The sequence below is a fragment of the Polyodon spathula genome, chromosome 7, assembly GCF_017654505.1.
Source record: "Polyodon spathula isolate WHYD16114869_AA chromosome 7, ASM1765450v1, whole genome shotgun sequence".
Lineage (NCBI taxonomy): Eukaryota > Metazoa > Chordata > Actinopteri > Acipenseriformes > Polyodontidae > Polyodon > Polyodon spathula.
The window spans coordinates 39,895,153-39,916,276 of NC_054540.1; positions in this window are offsets into that span (position 1 = coordinate 39,895,153).

Genomic DNA, 21,124 nt, shown 5'->3' on the forward strand with positions numbered 1-21,124 from the left:
AGAAATTTATTAATTTGAGGACCTGTGCTTTCTTGTTGAATTCACTGTTGGCTGATCCTTTAAGTTTGGTTCAGACCGTTGCAATGTAAAATTTACTCGATCTCCCCAGGATCTCAGCTTCCTGGCGGGGCAAAAAATGTTGAATGTGGTTAGGTGGCTTCGGCCACCTATGAAGCAACATAGAAGGCTGTGTGGTCCAGTGGTTAAGACAAGAGATTGTAACCAGGAGGTTCCTGGTTCAAATTCCAGCTCAGCCACTGACTCATTGAGTGACCTTAAGCTAGTCACTTCACCCCCTTGTGCTCCATCTTTTGGGTGAGATGTCATTGTAAATGACTTTCCAGCTGATAGCTCACACAATCTAGTCTCTGCAAATCACCTTGCATAAAGATGCCTACTAAATAAACAAATAATAATAACATCTGTTTGCTTGCTAACACCTTCACAAAGCGGGTGAGCAAGATGCAGGGGTTCTCCTTCTTAATTTTTACAGAGGCCAGGACAAGGGTCTCGCTTAGCACCGATCTTGCCTTTTGCCAAACACCATCTCGGAATTCCATGTCAACCAGTCTGGATTTAAGAACATAAGAACATAAGAAAGTTTACAAACGAGAGGAGGCCATTCGGCCCATCTTGCTCGTTTGGTTGTTAGTAGCTTCTTTCCACCTCCTTACAGTCTGACAGCTAGCTGAAGCGCCATACACTCTGCCCTGTTTGGGCCATGGCGTGCTATGTTGACAGGACAAAAAGTTGGAGGAAGTCCGGGCGATATGTTGTCTACTCTGGGACGAAGCCCCATGGTCAAGTCCTGTCTAGGTAGAGTCTGTCCAAAAGGAAAGCAGACACTATGAGCTGGCCAACTTGCCCCCTTCAGAAATCTCACTGTCCATTCCTTCAGGGGCACGGCAACTTCATGGGCTTTATTCTAGGGTGCATCTGTCAATGACATTTGCAATGCAGCAGTGTGGGCTACTAACCATACATTTACTAGGTTCTACAGACATTGTTCGTGGATACACAAAAACCCTGGCTTTTGAAATAGAGTATTAAGGGCAACTTATGGGCCAACCTGTACAAATAGACATAGAGGTGAGTTTCTCTCTCAGTTGTTAGCCCTAGCTACTGGGGTTCATCATGGTAATGTGCAAGGTGGTCTTGGCCTAGCCTTGCAGCATTCCAGTTGATCTGCAATATTGCAACAAGACAGCTTGGGTATTTCTGCCCATGAGGTAATGGTTACATTTCATACTTGATAGGGAACACTAAGCTATTATCATAACCCTGGTTCCCTGAAATAGCAAAGTAAATATTAGCCTTCAAGGTTGCTGCGTCCATGATTGCAGCAGGCTGAAGGAAAAATGATGACGAGATCTGTTTATGCAGTCCATTTATGCTCAGCTAAAGGGGAGGATATAATATTTATGCTCAGCTAAAGGGGAGGATATAATACCTGTAACATCCTTAAACATAATCAACTAACTCCGCATCTCTGAAAACAGGAAATATGTTGCCGGTACCAGTCACAGGGTTCACAAACCTTATTGTTTTTGTGCTTTTTGTTTTCTATTCCAAGCTTTTAGAAATCACCGGTGGCTTAAAGAACTAGCAAGTTAGCTTTTTTTGTGATGAATTCACATATGTTTTATTTTTACTGTACATTTCCTTGAGGTGCTGTAAAATGTAATGGTTGATTATCACAAGCTCCCATCTGGAATCAAAACAGGTAATACCCTATCCATAAACCAGAGCTTTTCTGTAAGGCATATGGAAGACTTCCAGGTAAATTCAATACCACTTTATGGGTCAAGTAAATACGTGGTAGTCATTCTGGCTGACTTTAAAACATCCCTTACTGAGTTGTTCTGGTATAACTAATGCAGAGACCATCCTGTCCCGAATCAATAAGGGCCAGAATAATGGACAAAATTTCAAAGGGAATAATAATCTGTTATACAATGACATTAGAAATGTGTGTAGCAAAGGAGAAGCCATACTAATGGGGGATTTCAACTTCCCCCAAATAAAATGGGAATACCTGGTGGGGAGCACGACGGATGAAATTGTAATGGTGGAAAAGTGAAACGACTGCTTCCTAATGCAATTTGTCAAGGCACCGACTAGAGGGGAGGCATGCCTTGATTTAGTCTTTTCAAATAAAAAAGACAGAATAACTAAAATAGAGGTCAGAGAACCAATGGCTAACTCAGACCACAACATGGTCTCATTTGAAGCGAAAAAGTAATGACTAAAGCTAAGGTTTACAATTTTAGAAAGGGAAAGTATGAAGGTATGAAACTGAGACTAACAGAAGTAGATTGAGTAAAGTAGAGAAAACATCCACATAAAAAGGGTGGCTGTTTTTTAGTACTAGAGGGGAAAAACAATTACATCCCAAAGGAGACAAATCTGTCTGCAAGTTAAAAAGGAAGTTAGAAAGGCCAAGAAAGAAATAAAAATGAACATTGCTAAGGGGGCTAAAACCAATTCCAATGATGTTTTTCCAATATTACAACGGCAAGAGAACATTCAAAGAGGAAGTTAAATGTCTAAGAGATACAAATAGCAAAATCACAGACGAAGAAAAAAAAATAGCAAATATTTTAAATGATTACCTGTCACAAGTTTTTACAAAGGAGGATACGGACAACATGCCCCACATAACAACCTGTTTCCTATCCAGTTTTAAATAACTTCAGCATAACCAAGGCAGAAGTGTTAAATGGACTAGGAGCTCTTAAAATAAACAAATCCCCTGGGCTGGATGAGATCCTCCCAATAGTACTCAGAGAAATGAAAGAAGTTATTTACAAACCGCTAATCAAGATCATGCAACAGTCTCTTGACACAGGGGTTGCACCGACAAACTGGAAAGTTGCAAACATAATACCGATCCACAAAAAGGGAAACAAAACAGAACCAGGTAACTACAGACCAATAAGCCTGACTTCTGTTAAATGTAAATGTATGGAAACTATAATAAGATCCAAAATGGAAAATTACCTATATGGTAACAATATCTTGGGAGAGTGTCAACATGGTTTCGGGAAAGGGAAGATCGTATCTAACTAACCTACTTGATTTTTTGAGGATGCAACATCGATAATGGATAATTGTAAAGCATATGACATGGTTTATTTAGATTTCCAGAAAGCTTTTGACAATGTCCTGCATAAAAGATTAATTCTCTAAGTGAACGCAGTAGGGATTCAAGAAAATGCATGTACATGGATTAGGGAGTGGTTAACATGTAGAAAACACAAAGAGCTGATTAGAGGAGATACCTCAAAATTCAACGAGATAACCAGTGGAGTGCCATGGGGATCAGTATTAGGTCCTCTGCTATTCCTAATCCTCATTAATTACTTAGATTCTGGTATAGTAAGCAAACTTGTTAAATTTGCAGATGACACAAAAATAGGAGGAGTGGCAAGCAACTTTGCAGTAGCAAAGGTCATTCAAAATGATCTAGACAAGATTCAGAACTGGGCAGACACATGGCAAATGACATTTAATAGAGAAAAATGTAAGGTACTGCATACAGGAAATAAAAATGTGCATTATAAATATCATATGGGAAATACTGAAATTGGAGACGGAATCTATGAAAAAGACCTAGGAGTTTTTGTTGACTCAGAAATGTCTTCATCTAGACAATGTGAGGAAGCTATAAAAAAGGCTAACAAGATGCTCGGATACATTGTGAAAAGTGTTGAATTTAAATCAAGGGAAGTAATGTTAAAACTGTACAATGCACTAGTAAGACCTCATCTTGAATATTGTGTGCATGTCTGGTCACCTCGCTATAAAAAAGATATTGCTGCTCTAGAAAGAGTGCAAAGAAGAGTGACCAGAATTATTCCGGGCTTAAAAGGCATGTCATATGCAGACAGGCTAAAAGAATTGAATCTGTTCAGTCTTGAACAAAGATGACTACGCGGTGACCTAATTCAAGTATTCAAAATTCTAAAAGGTATTGACAGTGTCAACCCAAGGGACTTTTTCAGCCTGAAAAAAGAAACCAGGGGTCACAAATGGAGATTAGACTTTTACACAGAGAATTGTGAGGGTCTGGAACAAACTCCCCAGGAATGTTGTTGAAGCTGTCACCCTGGGATCCTTCAAGGAGCTGCCGGATGATATTCTGGGATCAATAAGCTACTGTGGAAGGGTGGTGGGTAATTCACTGACACAGGAGACAAAACAGCTGTACTTGAAACACCACACAGGTGCCCAGTTTTATTTTGAAGTAGTACTTTCTTTTTACCTGCAGAGGGCACTGTTGTCCATGGCCTGTTTATCAACAATGATAGACAGTACCACGGGAATACCAAGGCTGGTAAACCAATTGAATGCGGGTGTACTTGCAGGTGCTCAAAATAATAATGAAAACAGAAGGCGAAAGGAAAAAGGAAAATGAAACAGTAATAAAATTACAAATAAAAGGTGCTGAACTTGGCAGCGTTATCCCGGTCGTCGCTACCTGCACAACCTGGATCACCGACCCACCATAGCTGCTCCCTCAACCTGCTATAAACAATGTTTTATGGGTCTGCCCAAGGGTTCCCCGCTGTCACTGTCTTTTGTTTTTCCGATTTCTTTCTCCCATTACTTTTCTCCTGGCTGGTTCTCAGTCCTCGACCAGTTCTTCCCCACAATCAGCGCATCTAAAAGGGCAGCCCTGAGGAAACAGTAGAGCGTTATTTTATAGGGCTAACAATCTCCCCAAGACCCGCCTCCCAGCCATTCAGAGAGAGTGAAAGTCCACACACCTCCTTTCCCACCTCCCCATGTCACTGCCATGACTCACAGACGGTTATTGGACGACTGCTGCCCTCTTCCTGCAGCACTATGAACACACCAGCAGAGTCAGCACAGATTTCCCCCTGCTACTTACCCTCCCCCTCAGAATGACACCACCGGTTCATTTGAAAATCCTACACTCCCATGCCTTCTCGAGAGAAAAAGTCAAAAGTTTTGATGCAGCTTTCCTGCTTGGTGGACTACCCTGAAGGCATAGGGTTGCAGGGCCAAGTATCACTGTGTGATTCTGGCGTTACTATCTTTCATTCGGTGAAGCCATTCTAAGGGGACATGATCTGTAACTAGGGTGAAGTGTTACCCCAGGAGGTAGTACCAGAGTGACTTGACTGCCCATTTTACTGCGATTCACTCCTTCTCGATGGTGCTATAATTTTTCTCGCGGGGATGGAGCTTCCTGCTGATGTACAGGACTGGGTGCTCGCTTCCTCGAACTACCTGAGACAACACCGCCCCGAAACCTCTCTGATGCATTCTTCTGCAGGGTGAACCTCTTACCAAAATCCGGGCTGCATAGCACTGGATTACTACACAGCCTCCGCTTCAAGGCGAGAAAGGCTCTCTGGCACAACTCCATCCACTGAACCGTATTTGGGGCAGCCTTTCGGGTGAGGTCTGTCAAGGGAACAGTGGGAGTAGCGAAGCTCAGGGTGAACTTCCTATAATAGCCCACTAGTACCAAGAAAGAGCGCACCTGGGTTTTGGTTGTAGGAACCGGCCAGTCAGCCAAGGCTTTCACCTTAGCAACTAGCGGTCTGATCTGCCCCCCACCCCCTGGTGGGGGGGGATCCAATGTGATGGTGGGCTACTCGAGTCTGCCCTGGGATGGGAGAGAACATGTCAGGAAATTCCGCCACCAGACCGTGAGCCTGACATTTCTGCGCTGGTGTCAGATTCTCCGCAATCTGTACCGACTCTTTTCTTGCCAATACAAAAAGATCAGGTCCCAGGTCTGGGACGTCATCTGTGTGTGCCACTAGCAACACCTCCAGTTGCAACCAAGGCTTTAAGAGGTTTATATGGTAAATGTGTTTCTCTCTCCATCACTTCGGCTGGCAGTATTGGTCGAATTGTCCTGCTGCTCCTCCCACATCTCTGACCAGACCGAGCATGCCCTGTGGTCTCCGCCCATACAACAGCTTGAAAGTTGAAAACCCTGTGGAAGCCTGGGGTACCTCTCTGATCGCAAAGAGAAGGGGAGGAATCAGCTGGTCCCAGTATCGCACATCACTACGAATAAACCTGCGCAACATGCTCTTGAGGGTCTTATTAAAGTGTTCCACCAGACCATCGGTCTGAGGTCCTAATGGTCTTAATTCCCAAAAGCTTACAAGTTCCGCGGATTAACCGGGACATAAAATTGGTGCCTTGATCGGTCAATATCTCCTTGGGGATCCCCACCTGGGAGAAAACCTTCACAAGCTCGTTGGCAACAGACTTAGCGGACATAGATCAGAGGGGAATAGCCTCTGGATAACATGTAGTGTAATCCAAAATGACCAGTAGGTGGGTGTATCCTGCCGCACCCCTTTCCAGTGGCCCAACCAGTGATAGGTGTTACAGAAACGTGGTTATCTGAGAGTGATGGGGACGAATATAATATTTGTGGGTATACACTGTATAGGAAAGACAGGCAGGACAGACGAGGAGGAGGGGTAGCGCTATACATAAGAAACAGTCTTGAAGCCCAGGTGTTAAACCTGGACAAAGAAAATAAAACCGAATCAATATGGGTCAGAATAACAGACAAAAATTCAAAAGGCATAATAATAGGAGCATGCTATAGACCGCCAGATTCAGACGGTGAGCACAATAATCTGTTATACAATGACATTAGAAATGTGTGTAGCAAAGGAGAAGCCATACTAATGGGGGATTTCAACTTCCCCCAAATAAAATGGGAAAACCCGGTGGGTAGCGCGAAGGATGAAATAGAAATGGTGGAAATGACAAATGACTGCTTCCTAACACAATTTGTGAAGGCACCCACTAGAGGGGAGGCATGCCTTGATTTAGTCTTTTCAAATAACGAAGATAGAATAACTAAAACAGAGGTCAGAGAACCACTGGCAAACTCAGACCACAACATGGTCTCATTTGAAGTGTTTTTTAAATCCTCAAAAGTAAAGACTAAAGCTAAGGTTTACAATTTTAGAAAAGCAAACTATGAAGGCATGAAACAGAGACTAACAGAAGTAGATTGGAGTAAAATAGAGAAAACACCCACAGAAGAAGGATGGTTGTTCTTCAAAAACGTAGTACTAGAGGCGCAAAACAATTATATCCCTAAAGTAGACAAATCTAAATGTAAAACTAAATTGCCAAAATGGTTTAATAGATCAATTAAAAAAAATATTCAGCGAAAAAAGGCACTTTACAGAGCATTAAAAAAGGACCAAAAAGAAAGTACACAGAAAGAGTACACAGAACTGCAAATGCAAGTCAAAAAGGAAGTTAGAAAGGCCAAGAGAGAAATAGAAATGAACATTGCTAAGGGAGCTAAAACCAATTCCAAAATGTTTTTCCAATATTACAACAGCAAGAGAACATTCAAAGAGGAGATTAAATGTTTAAGAGATACAAATGGCAAAATCGTAGAGGAAGAAAAAAAAAATAGCAAATATGTTAAATGATTACTTTTCACAAGTTTTTACAAAGGAAGATACTGACAACATGCCCCACATGTCATCCAGTTCCTATCCAGTTTTAAATAACTTTAGCATAACTGAGGCAGAAGTGTTAAAGGGACTAGGAGCTCTTAAAATAAACAAATCCCCTGGGCCGGATGAGATCCTCCCAGTAGTACTCAAAGAAATGAAAGAAGTAATTTACAAACCGCTAACCAAGATCATGCAGCAGTCTCTTGACACAGGGGTGGTACCGACAGACTGGAAAATTGCAAACGTAATACCGATCCACAAAAAGGGAAACAAAACTGAACCAGGTAACTACAGACCAGTAAGCCTGACTTCTATTATATGCAAACTTATGGAAACTATAATAAGAGCCAAAATGGAAAATTACCTATATGGTAACAGGGTACTGGGAGACAGTCAACATGGTTTTAGGAAAGGGAGATCGTGCCTAACTAACTTGCTTGATTTTTTTGAGGATGCAACATCGATAATGGATAATTGCAAAGCATATGACATGGTTTATTTAGATTTCCAGAAAGCTTTTGACAAAGTCCCGCACAAAAGATTAATTCTCAAACTGAACGCAGTTGGGATTCAAGGAAACACATGTACATGGATTAGGGAGTGGTTAACATGTAGAAAACAGAAAGTACTGATTAGAGGAAAAACCTCAGAATGGAGTGTGGTAACCAGCGGTGTACCACAGGGATCAGTATTAGGTCCTCTGCTATTCCTAATCTACATTAATGATTTAGATTCTGGTATAGTAAGCAAACTTGTTAAATTTGCAGACGACACAAAAGTAGGAGGAGTGGCAAACACTGTTGCAGCAGCAAAGGTCATTCAAAATGATCTAGACAAGATTCAGAACTGGGCAGATACATGGCAAATGACATTTAATAGAGAAAAGTGTAAGGTACTGCACGCAGGAAATAAAAATGTACATTATAAATATCATATGGGAGATATTGAAATTGGAGAAGGAATCTATGAAAAAGACCTAGGAGTTTTTGTTGACTCAGAAATGTCTTCATCTAGGCAATGTGGGGAAGCTATAAAAAAGGCTAACAAGATACTCGGATACATTGTGAAAAGTGTTGAATTTAAATCAAGGGAAGTAATGTTAAAACTGTACAATGCACTTGTAAGACCTCATCTTGAATATTGTGTGCAGTTCTGGTCACCTCGCTATAAAAAAGATATTGCTGCTCTAGAAGGAGTGCAAAGAAGAGCGACCAGAATTATTCCGGGCTTAAAAGGCATGTCATATGCAGACAGGCTAAAAGAATTGAATCTGTTCAGTCTTGAACAAAGAAGACTACGTGGCGACCTAATTCAAGCATTCAAAATTCTAAAAGGTATTGACAGTGTCGACCCAAGGGACTTTTTCAGCCTGAAAAAAGAAACAAGGACCAGGGGTCACAAATGGAGTTTAGAAAAAGGGGCATTCAGAACAGAAAATAGGAGACACTTTTTTACACAGAGAATTGTGAGGGTCTGGAATCAACTCCCCAGTAATGTTGTTGAAGCTGACACCCTGGGATCCTTCAAGAAGCTGCTTGATGAGATTTTGGGATCAATAAGCTACTAACAACCAAACGAGCAAGATGGGCCGAATGGCCTCCTCTCGTTTGTAAACTTTCTTATGTTCTTATGTTCTTATGTTCTTAACTATGTCCATCCCAATACGCTCAAACGGAGCTTCCACTAGGGGCAAAGGCACAAGCAGGACCCGTGGGATGGTTCTATGGCTGGCCTTCTGACATTCCCCACAACGCTTACAAAACCACTAGACATCGCCATCCAGCCCCAGCCAGAAGAACCGTGACACAAGCCTTGCTTTAGTTTTGGCCCTTCCCAAATGACCAGACAGGGGAACAGCGTGAGCCAGCTGCAACAAATCCTCCTTAAAGGGCTGAGGAATGAGCAACTGATGATGCACTTCCCCTGTCTGGGGTAATTTATCAACACAGTGCAGAAGGTCTCAATTAATTTCGAAGTGAGGGTACATGGCGGCACTTTTGGGCTCGACCACCCGACCATTAACCACAGCTGCTTGGTCAAAGAGCCTGCCCAGGACATCGTCACGCCCTTGCTTGAGTCGGAAGTCATGGGAGCGAGCTAAGAAATTAGCTCCCATGGCTTCCAGCTTGGGGTCAGGTCGGTCCCGAGCAGAGGCAGCCGAGCAAGACCCCTGCACTGGCTCCGCGGCCTTCCCCCCAGACTATTCACCAACCACCCCCACCTGAAACTTATCCCTCATTTTTAATAATCTGACGCTCCTGTTTAGTTTTACAGGGTTTAAATTTATGACAAAACCATTCTGGATCATGAAAGGGGAAAATCTCTTCAATTACTTCCTCTTTCTTAGCCAATAGGGAGGACGGGGCTGTCAGGGCAGCCAACCAATCTTTAAACTGCCCACAGTCTTGTCCCAGAACTATCGGTACTGGCAATTGAGGACATAATCTTACTTGCACCTGTGTCACCTGCTGGCCATTGTCATATTCACACTGATCTTGGGATAGGAGCGTACATCCCCATGAATACATTTAATCTCTTACATCCCCCTGTTCCACGGGTGGAACATGGTACTGCAATTACACATTATATTTCAAAAATCATCTGTAATATTATTACAAAAGCAAAACAGCAAAAAACTGAAACAATATCAGAAATGTTGTTTTCCTACCATCAAACAGCGAAATAATTTTTCGAATTCGCCATTTCACCGCTGTGATAGTCCCTTCGTAATGTGTCTAGTACCTCATGGTTCAAAAACAACTCAGATCGACTAGCTGTGCGTTTCTCTGTTCTGGCCTTAAACGTATCTGTTGATGGTGAAATTTCCCCAGTCAGGTTGTTCCAATCATATCTTGACTTTGTTTGTAGCCTAATCCATTGAAGAGTAATCGATGTGTATATGTAAACAAGACATATATTTGCAAACGAGAGCGCACTATTACGCAATTAGGATCAAGGTTTCTTACCATTTTCGGATCAGTATTTAATTTGTAAAATTTATAAAATCGAACAAAATTGCAAGCAGTGTTTCAAAGCATCCCAAAAGAAGTCGATTCAGTCTTTTTGAAGTTTTGGAGGAGATGGATAATAATGAAAGTGACGTCTAAAATTATCAACTTTCTGGGATGGAGAGCACTGATTCAGCGTCTGTGAAGCAGAATTTGAAGATGGATTGGAGCCTCTTCAGGATTTGTAAGTATAATGGATCCACACTGCATTTATTATTATTATTATTATTATTATTATTATTATTATTATTATTATTATTATTATGCGTAATTTTCAATATGGATTTTTACTATAAATGTTATTAGAAAATGCAGCCATTTGACTCTCAAGGGGCACATAGAAATAACATTTTTTTAACAATTTTTATTGCATAGTAAAGAGCAACACCATATCTCATTGATTTAGATTATTGCATGGGAGTATTTAGCAAACTTTTTTATATTTCCTTGATTACAAGGAGTGATGTTACTCACCTAGAGGCAGTGTAGGTTTCTTAGCCTTTCAAAGATAAGCTGTCTGCCTGCTCCAACAATCACTCACTCAGTTCCTTTGTTTGCCACATGTCACTCAAAGTAAAGATGAAAGGAACTGCAGTGTTTTCAGTCTGGCAGCCTGATTAAGAGCATCAAAGGTGTCTGCAATCTCATTATTATTATTATTATTATTATTATTATTATTATTATTATTATTGTAGACATTTAGCAGATGCCTTTGTCCAATGATCAACACATGTTCACCTGACATCAGTGCCTGAATGAGTGTAACCACTTTATTTTGAAAAAAAAAATCTCCTCATTGTTTTACTTCTTGACATTTACATACATAAGAACATAAGAAAGTTTACAAACGAGAGGAGGCCATTCGGCCCATCTTGCTCGTTTGGTTGTTAGTAGCTTATTGATCCCAAAATCTCATCAAGCAGCTGCTTGAAGGAACCCAGGGTGTCAGCTTCAACAACATTACTGGGGAGTTGATTCCAGACCCTCACAATTCTCTGTGTAAAAAAGTGTCTCCTATTTTCTGTTCTGAATGCCCCTTTTTCTAAACTCCATTTGTGACCCCTGGTCCTTGTTTCTTTTTTCAGGCTGAAAAAGTCCCTTGGGTCGACACTGTCAATACCTTTTAGAATTTTGAATGCTTGAATTAGGTCGCCACGTAGTCTTCTTTGTTCAAGACTGAACAGATTCAATTCTTTTAGCCTGTCTGCATATGACATGCCTTTTAAGCCCGGAATAATTCTGGTCGCTCTTCTTTGCACTCTTTCTAGAGCAGCAATATCTTTTTTATAGCGAGGTGACCAGAACTGAACACAATATTCAAGATGAGGTCTTACTAGTGCATTGTACAGTTTTAACATTACTTCCCTTGATTTAAAGCATCTTGTTAGCCTTTTTTACAGCTTCCCCACATTGTCTAGATGAAGACATTTCTGAGTCAACAAAAACTCCTAGGTCTTTTTCATAGATTCCTTCTCCAATTTCAATATCTCCCATATGATATTTATAATGTACATTTTTATTTCCTGCGTGCAGTACCTTACACTTTTCTCTATTAAATGTCATTTGCCATGTGTCTGCCCAGTTCTGAATCTTGTCTAGATCATTTTGAATGACCTTTGCTGCTGCAACAGTGTTTGCCACTCCTCCTACTTTTGTGTCGTCTGCAAATTTAACAAGTTTGCTTACTATACCAGAATCTAAATCATTAATGTAGATTAGGAATAGCAGAGGACCTAATACTGATCCCTGTGGTACACCGCTGGTTACCACACTCCATTCTGAGGTTTTTCCTCTAATCAGTACTTTCTGTTTTCTACATGTTAACCACTCCCTAATCCATGTACATGTGTTTCCTTGAATCCCAACTGCGTTCAGTTTGAGAATTAATCTTTTGTGCGGGACTTTGTCAAAAGCTTTCTGGAAATCTAAATAAACCATGTCATATACTTTGCAATTATCCATTATCGATGTTGCATCCTCAAAAAAATCAAGCAAGTTAGTTAGGCACGATCTCCCTTTCCTAAAACCATGTTGACTGTCTCCCAGTACCCTGTTACCATATAGGTAATTTTCCATTTTGGATCTTATTATAGTTTCCATAAGTTTGCATATAATAGAAGTCAGGCTTACTGGTCTGTAGTTACCTGGTTCAGTTTTGTTTCCCTTTTTGTGGATCGGTATTACGTTTGCAATTTTCCAGTCTGTCGGTACCACCCCTGTGTCAAGAGACTGCTGCATGATCTTGGTTAGCGGTTTGTAAATTACTTCTTTCATTTCTTTGAGTACTACTGGGAGGATCTCATCCGGCCCAGGGGATTTGTTTATTTTAAGAGCTCCTAGTCCCTTTAACACTTCTGCCTCAGTTATGCTAAAGTTATTTAAAACTGGATAGGAACTGGATGACATGTGGGGCATGTTGTCAGTATCTTCCTTTGTAAAAACTTGTGAAAAGTAATCATTTAACATATTTGCTATTTTTTTTTCTTCCTCTACGATTTTGCCATTTGTATCTCTTAAACATTTAATCTCCTCTTTGAATGTTCTCTTGCTGTTGTAATATTGGAAAAACATTTTGGAATTGGTTTTAGCTCCCTTAGCAATGTTTATTTCTATTTCTCTCGTGGCCTTTCTAACTTCCTTTTTGACTTGTGTTTGCAGTTCTGTGTACTCTTTCTGCGTAGAAAGAAAAGTGTGTGTACTCTTTCTTTTTGGTCCTTTTTTAATGCTCTGTAAAGTGCCTTTTTTCGCTGAATATTTTTTTTAATTGATCTATTAAACCATTTTGGCAATTTAGTTTTACATTTAGATTTGTCTACTTTAGGGATATAATTGTTTTGCGCCTCTAGTACTACATTTTTGAAGAACAACCATCCTTCTTCTGTGGGTGTTTTCTCTATTTTACTCCAATCTACTTCTGTTAGTCTCTGTTTCATACCTTCATAGTTTGCTTTTCTAAAATTGTAAACCTTAGCTTTAGTCATTTCTTTTGGGGATTTAAAAAACACTTCAAATGAGACCATGTTGTGGTCTGAGTTTGCCAGTGGTTCTCTGACCTCTGTTTTAGTTATTCTATCTTCGTTATTTGAAAAGACTAAATCAAGGCATGCCTCCCCTCTAGTGGGTGCCTTGACAAATTGTGTTAGGAAGCAGTCATTTGTCATTTCCACCATTTCTATTTCATCCTTCGCGCTACCCACCAGGTTTTCCCATTTTATTTGGGGGAAGTTGAAATCCCCCATTAGTATGGCTTCTCCTTTGCTACACACATTTCTAATGTCATTGTATAACAGATTATTGTGCTCACCGTCTGAATCTGGCGGTCTATAGCATGCTCCTATTATTATGCCTTTTGAATTTTTGTCTGTTATTCTGACCCATATTGATTCGGTTTTATTTTCTTTGTCCAGGTTTAACACCTGGGCTTCAAGACTGTTTCTTATGTATAGCGCTACCCCTCCTCCTCTTCTGTCCTGCCTGTCTTTCCTATACAGTGTATACCCACAAATATTATATTTGTCCCCATCACTCTCAGATAACCACGTTTCTGTAACACCTATCACATCATAGTTACCTGTTAGTGCAGTAGCTTCAAGTTCTAGAATTTTGTTTCTGATACTTCTAGCATTTAGATAAATACATTTAATGGTTGTCTTACCTGAGTTGTTGTTCTTGTTTTGATGCGGTCTCCCTTCTGTTTTTTTGTTGATTTCTCCCCCCTTCCTTTCTAGTTTAAATGCTTCCGAACCTGCTCGAGGATCTTTTCTCCGAGTAGACTAGTTCCCTTGTTATTTAAATGCAGTCCATCCCATCTATACAGATAGTCCTCGTTGTAGAATGTGGTCCAATGATCAAGATGGGTGAAGCCTTCCCGTGTGCACCACGTCTTCAGCCATTCGTTTTGATTAATTATTTCCAGCTGTCCATATGGTCCTTTGCAAGGTGCGGGTAGTATACCAGAAAATACCACAGTTTTGTTGTTCTCTTTTAATTTCTTTCCTAGCTCTCTGAATTTGTTTTGCAGGGATTTTGGTCTGTCTCTTCCAATGTTGTTTGTACCGATGTGGACGACTACTACCGGCTCGTCTCCTGTTCGTTCTAGGAGCCTGTCCACGTTTTCAGTGATGTGCTTGACCGAGGCTCCCGGAAGGCAAGTGAGTAACAAAAATAGAGACAGGTACTGAAAATTCAGAGCTACAAAAAAATCTCAGTAGCAACATTCTCCTGCACAAACACACCGTTATGTGAGAACAATGTGCCTGACAGTTGTGGCATATGAACTAAGAGTATTTGTCATGCATACTCATCATGGATACATGGATACACCCCAAAGCTCTCCAAAAAGGTCGCCTTTTGAATGAAACATTGGACAAATAAGTAAAAAGAATGGATTACAAAATCTAATTCATGTGGCAATGTATAGCATGTGAGGTGCCAGAAGGTAACCTCCCTTTTAGAACTTGCTCAAGAAACTAATGTATGACTGGCCATAAAGATTTACACAATATTCATTTTTGGAGAGGTTTGTAGAGGTTTGGGGACCACTGGGCCTAGCTTTGTAAAAACTCATGTAGAATTTGATAATTGTATCCAGTGTAGTAGACATGTTGGGGAAGCACTGGAAAAAAATCTGGCTCTTTTCATGTGCTACAAGGTGAAAAAATAACGATAGAATAATAACAAATGAAAAGCGTTTCTTGTTTTTTTGTGTTTTTTTTCTGGATATCTCTTTCCAGTGTGGTACCGAGTAAGACTTATATCAAATCTGAGGTTTCAATCCTAATGGCCAGGGGGTTACCTTGAATTCAAGCCCCGAACCATGCCTGTGCTGTTTATACTTTGGAAGATAATGTGATTTATTTAAGGCCATAGCCATCCAGGTGGAAATTTACTGTGGGAGGCTGTGGGTTTAACAGGTTAAAATGCACCCGTCCCAATATATGTTTATGCCCCGGTGAGATTAGGCTCTCCTGTACTGGAGACTACACCCTGAATCCAGGAGAGCTGGGTTTTTGTACTATCCACTGTCACACACTGTCAAAACCTGTGTGCTGAAGCATTGAGGTAACTGAACGCACCTACCTGGTCAGCCAAGGTCACACTCCATCAAGGGGCAATCCTGGGCAAGGTGGCCCACCTCCCTGCATGTCCAACACCTTGGTGGACTGGTTTCTCGCCCCGAGGCTTCAGAAAGAGGTGGAAAAACTGGAGCCATAAAAGGGGCTCGCCGACAAGTTGCCCGCGTGAGACCCTGGTCTGACACCGCAGCAGCCCATGGGTAGCCCCACCCTGCCCTGGTTCCCGGGCCGGGAGCTTCTGCCGACACTCCCCGACTAAATCTCTGACTACCCCTTCCCCCCCAGTCCCTTCGCCCTCTCCGGTGCCAATTGAGGGGAAAATCTGTTAGCCACACTCCTTCCAGGCAGTCTCGCGGGCGTTGGCTCTGCCAACTCTACTGCCCGGTCCAGAGTATCAGGTGCCTGTCGCTTGACCCACAGCCGAGGTCCCGGTGCTAGACATTCCAAAAACTACTCTACCACGATTAGCTCCACCAACCTGGTTCTGGTGATCACGTTCTGGTTCAGCCAGCCCATTGCGTAATCCTTTAGGCGGTGGGCAATGGCTCAGGGGTGCTCCCCCACAGCAAACTGCGATTAAGGATGGCCGCCTTCAGCGTGGGTAATCCAGCATGATATCTGGGGACAGCATCCTCGCCACTGCTTGAGCCTCTCCGGTGAGCTGGGGCAACAGGTAGCTAGCCTACTGTGCTTGAGGCCACCCGGCTGAGGTCGCCATAGCCTCAAACACCTCCAAAGAAGCTTCAGGTCGATCCTCGGCCGTCATTTTAGTTGGCCTTTGCAATTGGAGGTCTGGAATTGCAGGTCGAGCCACCCCCTGCACCACAGCAGTGAAAGTCTAGTGCAGGAGGTCCATCATGGCTGTGAACTGTGTGGCATCCATGGTTTCTTTTTAGTGGTGAAGTATTTGTACTCTGAGTCAGCACAGATATCCCCCTGCTACAGCTACTAACAACCAAACGAACAAGATGGGCCGAATGGCCTCCTTTTGTTCGTAAACCTTCTTATGTTCTTTCTTATGTTCTTTATAATGTTCTAATACGAAACACTGCAGTGCTTTGTATTCGTTTTTCGGGGTAAGGTACACTGTAATTACACTTTAACCTAAGGATATTACATTTTTCGCACCTTTCTGTCAGTAAGAATAACCTCTCGGGTTTGTTGTTTTTCTTATACAGTACATCAATCTTTAATGCTTAAAAAAAAAAAATCTTACCTCCCATTAGCATCACAACTTTCTTTTCCCTATTCTTCTTTTAATTGATTGATTAGTTTTATGTATATTATTTGAGTTTTTACTATAATGTATATGCATGCTCTGGGCAATCAATTTGATGACCAAAATATAAAATGTCTGTATTTCTTTACTGAAAAGTAATATGAAATGCAGTACATTGAATAAGCAGTACTGATATCCACCACATTTTATCAGCATAGGTAGGATAGCAGTAACGATTTTCCCACCAGCCCCACTACACTCTTTTTCTGTTCTTCTCTTTTATAAACAAAAAAAAAGAATAATAAATTGCACCATTTTGAGAAATGTATCCTTCTGGAATCAACAAGCTTTTCACTTTTGTATGATTTTCTAATAGGAAATTCCCCCCTCCCCCCCAAATGCTGGGACTAGTGCTCTTTCATATCTTCATAGACCTGGACAGAGGGTTAGTTCCCTTTCAGTTGAATGACAACCATTACCGAATGGGAAGAGCCCTATCAGACTGCCACTCACTGAGCATATATAAAAAAGCTGCCCTACCAGGGCCCTGCTGTGAGGGGAAAGTCCCTCCCTGCTGAAGAGGGATGTCGTTACAGTAGCATATCGCAATTTTCTCTGTCACTTCACTAAGACAGGTCACAGACTGCTTTGTGCTTTCTTTGTCCGAATTTGGCTGATTTGTCGTTTTTTTACCGTCAAATTTATTTAATCCATAGTAGAATCACGCTTTCGAGTGTTTTTGAAAGTTTTTGAGAGTTTTTTTGAGAGTACCTACCTAATTCTCTCGTCATTTTACTGACTAGAGCTGGTTTCGACCCCTCTTAGGAGATTGGTAACCGGCCATTACTCTCTTTCACTGCACAAGGCTTTGTGTAGGGGGAGCTGTTCTGGTGCTGTAAGGAGACCCCGTGAGCTTGCGGCGTCGCCCTCTACTCTGATTTAATCGGCCACAGCGACCACAAAAAAAAAAAAAACAGCTTGGGCCTAGCGCCCCTCTCAAGCCTCGGGCTCACCTGCGCTTGCCCTCGGCAACCACGCGACTGAATCGCCAATTGACTCGACACCGACCACTTGATCTCGGCACTGAGCGCAGCAGCGTCGCCTAAGATGCCATATCAGTGCAGTCAACTGGGTCCTCTGCTGGCTTTCACCAGTGCGACCGGTGTGTGGAGAAGCTACCTAGACAGGACGAGCACTTGTTCTGTGCCAGATGTTTTTGGCCAGAACACGCACCCAAAGCACTGGCGGGTGAGTTGGACTGCTCTCCATGCAGGAAGTTTTCCAATAGAACTAAGCACAGGAGAGCAGCCCTATCCCCAACGGAGTCTCCTTCCCCAAGCCAGGGAGGAATGAGGTCCATGGTCCAAGGTCCTCCACAGAGGTCCTCTAGGACTCCCACCCTCCGCCACAGTGACCAGGGAGCTTCCCCGCCCACCTGGGTCACCCTCCCCTTCTCTACCACCGGAGCAAAGGCACAGCCCCTTCTCAGGGGAAGCGAGATGGTCACCGCCAAGGCGTTACCACTCGAGGGGCATTCACCAGTGGCCAGGCGGTCACAGCGCAGGGGCCGCTCTCCTTCCCCGCACAGGAGAGGACGCTCGCTGTCACAGTCGCCTCAGTGATGCCCAAGCTTGGCTGAGCAGTGTTTTCGGGAGCTGGCAGAGACTGTGAGGGCTCAACAGACAATGCTTGAGACCCTGCTTAAATCTCAGGGCAGATTTCCCCCTACCACCGGGCAGCCCCAAACTCCCCAGTCTCGCTCCCCATCCCCAATGCACAGACCTTCTAGCCCAGGTGATTTGACTTTAAAGCGTCGAGGTCAGAAGTGTCTGACCCAGCCACATCTATCTGGCAAGCCACACAGGGGGCTCCTTACCTTCCTTGCCGCAAATGTCGCAAAAGGAAGAGTTTTGGGCACTCATGCAGCATGCAGCTGCAGCCACTGACTTTCCCTGGCTGGCAGAACAGGAGGAAAAGGGGAACCACTTCCTACAGAAGAAAGGGTACCCACAGCATGCCCTCCCCTTATGCCAGGATTTCCTCGAGTTGGTTCGCTCATCCTGGAGTAACCCAGCCTCCGCCCCCTCAGCATCTAGAACAGCAGAGGCCCTGCTACACATTGCAGGAGCCCAAGAAGCGGGCTTAGGCACGTTCCCCACCATCGGGGACACGGTCACAGTACTGGTGCAGGGATCCACCTTCACAGAGAGGACAAAGACCGGACCTGACCATCCACCTGTGCAGAATAATTGACACAATGCTTTAAAAAGCGTATGCGTCAGCAGCACTATCAGTCAGGGCGGCCAATGCAATGGCCTGTACCAGACACAGCTGTCTGAGAGGCTAGAGACCGAGGCCAGGGCATAAGACCTGCCCCCTCCTAAGCCAAAGGGAGAATTCCCCTGAGGGGCCCCAGCTGCCACCAACCCCCCTCACAACTGGACTCACCAAAGGCAACGACCCATGGCAAGACTGCACCCAGCACTCCTGGGTGCTATCGACAATGAGACACGGATACGCTCTACAATTCAACTTAGGTCCGCCACCCTTCAAGGGTGTGCTCCTCACCACTGTCGAAACAGTGAGCATGACACTCCTTCAACAGGAGATCACCAATCTTCAACAGAAGAAAGCTGTGTGCTTGGTAGAGACAAGCAATGCCCTCATCCGCTTTTACTCCAGGTACTTCCTGGTGCCCAAGAGGGACAGTAGTTTCAGACCTATTCTGGACGTCAGGGTACTCAGTTTGTTCCTCAAACACAGGAAGTTCAACATGTTGACAGCACAGCGTATCCTCCAGTCCATCCAACTGGGCAACAGGTTCACATTGATCGACCTGCAAGACGTCTACTTCCATGTCCTGATCTGTCCCATGCACAGAAAGTATCTGCGCTTCGCCTTTCAAGGCAGCGCGTATGCATTTTGCGTGCTGCCATTTGGGCTCTTGCTGGCGCCCCGCAGATTTTCAAAGTGCATGGATGCAGCACTGGCTCCACTCCGACTGCAAAGTATTTGGATCCTGAACTATCTGGACGATTGGCTAGTTTGCGCACATTCCAAAAGACACGCAGAGGCGCTCACAAAACAGGTCATCGATCATGTGATGAAGTTAAGGCTCTCAATACATCAACAGAAGAGCAACTTCGTACCGTCTCAGTCCACAGTGTTCCTGGGGATCAAACTGAACTCTGTGAGTATGAAAATGGTGATATGCTACTATGAGGACATTCTTCTTCAGCAGGAGGTGGGAGGGACTTTCCTCTCACAGCAGGGCCCTGATAGGGCAGCTTTTTTATATATGCTCAGTGATAACTCCTAACCAGGTGCTGCTACTGGATTAATCCATGTACTGTATACAATATTATGAAATAGACAATACAAATCTATGCAATTACAAATGGAGTCAATGTACATGTTATCTCAAGTTATAAAAGAAAATGGCTTGATTTGTAGACCAAGAACTAGAGTCAGCAGTGGTCAGCAAGGAAGTGGTATGAGAAATCGTAATGTAAGCCCAAACCATGAAAATAGTTACAAAATGGATTGAATGAATGCTGCTTTTTTTCTGTTAATGACACAATTAAAAGGTTGTAAAAAGTTCTGGTGGTCTAATATCGACAATTGTAAAAGCACACAGACAATTTGTCCCAGAGGTGATGGGCTTCAAAAAAGCATGTTCAGCAGGTAACTGTACTAAAAAATGTCTGATTTAAATTAACTGTCATCTTTGTGTTGCAATCTGTATCATATGCTGACTTTGGTGTATAGTTGCACCTTTACTTCCTGCAGTAGATACTGAAATCTAGGGTGTGGCCTGCTTGTGTCTCACCATTCTCAAATCTGACTGGGGAAACCATGCCCAGGATTTACAATCTTTAAAACACGCCAAAGTCAGTCATCACATTTGTCAGCAGCACTAGCTGGTACCGGTACACAGAGATTAAAAACAACTATTCTTAAAGGGTACATAAGGACCTTTTTTATTTTATTGTGTTACATGTTCCTTTGTGTTGCTACAACTGTTTACGTAAGGTGTGTATACTTTTATTTTTTATTTTTTTTTTACATTTCACCACTTTTTTAAAACTTTTAAATTGCATTCCCTGCCTCAAGATGGCTTCCCATGTACCCCCCCATGGCCCTCTCAGAACTACATTTCCCATCATCCTCTTGCTCATTGGTAAAACCATGTTACATACTTGAGCAGGAGAATGATGGGAAATGTAGTTCTGTAAACAAAAACAAACAAAAAAAATAATACACATATTTTACGTAGACAGTTCAATCAACACATGGGAACATGTAAAACAAGGTCCTTATGTACCCTTTAACAAAAAAAAATGT